The following is a 4988-nucleotide window of genomic DNA, read 5'->3' as shown; positions in this document are numbered from 1 at the left end:
AAGATTTTTAAAGATATTTACATATTTTCTATCTTTCTTAAACAGAGATAACCATCCACAAAAGACAAACACAAACTCTCACACAGTATACCACCCACCCATAAGTGTCTGGCTATGTATATATGTATAGTCATATGTATTGATCTGTCTCTCTATACTAATATATAAATGCATAAATATATGTATTTAGACAAACAGGAAACATACATAGATAGGTCTCAGGCATTTCCAGATTTTGTGCAAGTCTTCTGAGTGCAACTTACCATTGTATTGTTTGTCAAGATAAAGTCCCTCTAACTTTTGGCCAGCTTCTTGTCCTTTGATACTTTTTTCTGCCAGTCCTGGGTTTTGAACACTAGGCCTGGATGCTGTCACTGAGCTTGAGCTTCTTGCATTCAGTAGTTTATTGCAGATAAGAGACTCATGGAGTTTCTGTCCTGGGCTGGCTTTGAATTGTGATCCTCAGATCTCAAACTCCTGAGTAGCTAGGATGAAAGTCTTGAGCTACCAGTACCTGGTTCCTTTGCCTCTTTTACCCATTTTTTTGGCCCCACCACAGCCATGGTATCTACCTTCCTATGTTTTCTCCACCTGCTCCCAGACAGGGGTCTGACAGATGCTCTCCACCCACTTATTCATGTCCTCCTCTGTATTGGCTGACAGCTAAGACATGCACTCACTTTTCTGGATGCCAAACACAAAGCCATGTGATTGTTTCTCAGTCTGGAACATCCTATCAGATTTATAGCACCACAGAGGGTCAGGTTGATGCTCCTCCAGGGCTTCTTAAATTGTTCTTATATTAATCCACAACACGTTTGTCATCACTTGTCCAGCTAATTCATGGACTAAACCAGCATTCCCTACAAACTTAGATCCCAATACAATGAGGACACTCAAGGGTGCATTAGGAGTGTGACCTGCAAGTGGATGTGAGCCTGTCTAACTTGGAGGGGATTTCTCCACCACAGGAAATGGAATACAAATTTAGAATCTGCTTTCATGAGGTGACAATCTCTGGCAGATGTTCTTATCAACTGTGGCACTGCCTACTTCCAGCTTAAAACATGGGTTGATGACCCAGCATAACAGAGAATGTATTCACCCAGGCCCAACACATAGGCTGGGACCCTGAACTTTCAGGTAGCATTTGGCTTTGAAGGTCATGAGATCTTAGTCTACAAATGATGAGCCCCCTCCTGTGAGGCATAGCAAACGGAGCCAAAGTGCAACCCAGTTAAGCACCAGATCAAGCTTCCCTTCTTCAGTAGGGTATGGTTTGAAAACTGTGCATAGCTTCTGTTTGAAGCCAGTCCAGAAAGGAAAGTCCATGAAACTCTCATTTCTAGTTAACTGCCAAGAAAAAGCCAAAGATAGAGATGAAGCTCAAGAGAGGTAGAGAGCCATCTGAAAAGAATGGTTACACCCTGCAACATCCTCATTATCTGATCTTGAAAACATCTCTGCGTACATCCCAGCATGCAGCCAGCATCTGGGGGTGACAGTGACCCCTGCGCCCATTGGCAATCTGCACTGTCTCTGACATCTGTAATATGAACCTCATTCTGTTGGGTTTGTGAAGCGGTGTCAACCCTGCAGAAGGAACCAACTGTGCCCTAACTCCCACTGTCCCCTGGGGCCCCTAGCATTTCCCCATCTGCACCCCTCCTGTGGCTTCTGATCCTAGGGAGCCCTCCTGCCCTGTCCAACACTCACATGAAGTGCATAATTCTTCTCCTGGGGCAACTTCTCCACAGAGAGTGCATGACATGCCCACTCTCCAGGCACGGGGAGATCCTGCCAAAGTAGCAAATCAGTGATAAGGACATAAAGTGATGAATAGAATTTTAGATCCTGATGGTAGACAGTCTGCAAAATCCAAGGGAGAATGCAATTGGAGGGGACCAGGGATCAGGATGTGGGCATGGAGCTTCCCTGCCAACGGGGTGGGGGAAGTCACAGGCTGGGGATGCACAGGATGATCCATGGGCCCTGTGCCGCTACTGGGTCACCCCGTTGTGCATCTCAGCCTTTGGCTTTGAGCTCTGTGATGGTCAAGATGTGCACAGTCTGTATCTGGCTGGCAGAAGAAAGGACCCTGGGAAGACAATTGTAGACCCTTTGTGAGTGTAGGAAGGGGTAGGCTGGACACCCAGTCCAAGAGGAGCTAAAACTGGAGTCGAGGGGTGTGCAAGGAGTGGGTGTGAGGGTTGTAGGCAGTCACAGTCACGGCAGAGGTGGCTCTGTCTGTGGGGTGATTGCCTCCCTGCAGGCACAGCACTGGAAATATCAGAGATCCACATGAAAAGGAAAAGCTGGAAATGGCACTATGGTTCAAATGGTAGAGCATCAACCTTGAGCAAAAGATCTCAGGGACAGTACCCAGGACCTGAGTTCAAGCCTCATGACTGTAAAAGAAAAAGAACCAGGACTATGAGAGGGAACCTGGTACTCTCTTGGTCTAATCAGACACAAGAAGAGGCCGGGATAGGCTGTGGAAAAACACAGAGAACATCTTCACCCAGCTCATCCAGTCCTGCATGCAGGGACAGCCATGTAACTAGGGCTACGGTGAGATCATCTTCACCCCTGTGCCGCCATCTGAATTTTAGGCCTCTGTCCTGGCATGGGGTGTCCTGATGGCTGAGCAGGTGCCCTAACCCTAGATGGAGAGCAGCCACTGACTGTGGTAGCTAAGGAGAGATCTGTTCCATAGCTATCAGACCACCCAGCATGGGAGCCAGAACCACCCCTCACCCAGGTAGAGGCCAATGGTTCTCCAGGTGCTACTAACATTGCCCCACCCCTAGCTCTGGGTACACGTGACATTCCCTCCACAAGGAGCAGGACAAAGTGAGGGATCAGGAAGCTGCCTAAGATACCCTAAGATTTTGCAATATTCTCACAGTACCAGCATATGTCATCATATAATGTAGTTCTTTTTCAGTGGAATAATTCCATTTATAACCTAAATCTACTCCCCCGACGTATTTTTGTCGATACCACAATTGCTCTACCATGATATGCCACAAGCCATTAAAAATTTTATGGTGGGTAATTGGAAAGGAGTCTCATGGAATTTTGTGCCAGGCTGGCTTTGAACCATGGTCCTCAGATCTCAGTCTCCTGAGTAGCTAGGATGACAGGCATGAGCCACCAACACTGCCTTGCCTTTTTATTTTTTTTGTGGGTCTTGGGACTTGAACTCTGGGCCTAGGCACCATCCCTAAGCTTTTCAGGTCAATATTTCATTTAAGTAAAGGAATAAAATTCCAACAAAAAAAGAATAAAATTCCAGACATGGTGTGTTTATAACTCGGTGTTAATTACTTGATGAAAATGTGCCATTCCAGAAGCTGTTGTCATTTGATGATGTAGCTGTGGATTTCAGCTGGGAGGAGTGGCAGCATCTGGACAATGCTCAGAGGACCCTGTACAGAGATGTAATGCTGGAGACCTACAGCAACCTGGTGTCCTTAGGTGAGCAAAAGTCAAATTCACTTGCAAGGCCAAGTGCCTTGTAATTTTGTAGATACGTGAATGTTTATCAAACATTCAATACTATTTAAATGAAAGATTCCAGGCCCTGAGAAGTATCATTACTTTCTAAAGAAAACCTAAGGTAATTTTGTACTCATTCTTCAGGATTCCTTCAGGATACTTTGACAACAGTTCTAAATTATGTTTCGTCTAATGGAGACGACATTCCAAACTTACACAGTAATTGTAAGTGGATAAACAATCCAGAATAGAATATATATCATTATTGGAAATAGGATCTACAAATCACTAAACAGTGAGTTTATAATGGAAACCTGGCACTAGGTGCAATATTTCATGCCTGTAATCTTAAAATATTCAGGAGGAAGAAATCTAAGAATTCTAATTTGAAGCCAGCAATGGCATAAAAATTGCCATGAAACTCTATAACTCCAAATAACCCCTCAAAACTGTTAGTGGAGTGTCAAGAGTTTGACTTTGTAGTTGAGTGCTTGCCTAGCATGCATGAAGACCTATGCATGTAAGTGGAGCTGGGACTCAAACTGGTATTTTTCTAGCCTTGAGCAAGACAGCTAAGTTTATGCCATACAAAATGAATCCAGAGCTGGGGAAAAGTCAACCATGGAGCCAGTGGGAAATGAGAAAAAAGATTTAATAGATAACTTGTGAGTAGGATGTCTACGAACTTAAAGCAATGATTACCCAGCATAAGCAATAATTCTCTACTATATCTAATTTACAGGCCCCTGTGTTCCCAAACTTGTATTAATTGACAAGCTAGAGCACTGTGCAGAACTCTGGATAGGAAATTCCTCTGACAAGAATATCACAGGTGAGTGAATGCATCTTCATATTGATGTTGGAGCCTGAGCCCCATTGGTAATTTCATGTTGTGATGTACTGAGCAATAATATTCTTAGTTACCCTAAATCCTGTGTGGAACCTATGGAATTCTTTGTGAATGAATCAAGAATCATTTTCTTTTCCCAATCCTATGCTTGGTCTCAGGGCCTGAGCATGGTCCTTGGGTTTTCTCAAGGCTAACTCTCTACTTCTTGAGTCATAGCACCACTTCTGGCTTTTTCTTTGTATGTAGTACCAAAGAACTGAACCAGGTCTTTGTGCATGCTAGCCCAAACCCCCGGCACCAAGAATCATAGGGTGATATAATGAATTCTATGTGGCAGTAGAGTTAAAGTTAGATTTCTCTGTAGAAATCACTGTGAAACAAAATAAAATGAGAAAGCCATGAGCCCGTTGCTCATGCCTGTAATCCTAGCTACTTAGGAGGCTGAGATCTGAGGATCAAGGTTCAAAGACTGACCTATCACAAAAACACCTTAGACTATTCTGTCCAATGAACCAATAAAAAATGAGAAGTGGGGTTTTGGCTAAAGACATAGAGCAGTAGCCTTGAGCTGAAGAGCTCAGGAAGAACAGCCAGTACTAGAATTCAAGCCCCATAACTGCAAAACAAGAAAGAAAGG

This window comes from Megascapheus bottae, unplaced genomic scaffold, assembly GCF_031878675.1.
Source record: "Megascapheus bottae isolate mThoBot1 unplaced genomic scaffold, mThoBot2.hap1 HAP1_SCAFFOLD_47, whole genome shotgun sequence".
In the NCBI taxonomy this organism is placed as follows: Eukaryota; Metazoa; Chordata; class Mammalia; order Rodentia; family Geomyidae; genus Megascapheus; species Megascapheus bottae.
This window is presented reverse-complemented; position numbering follows the sequence as displayed.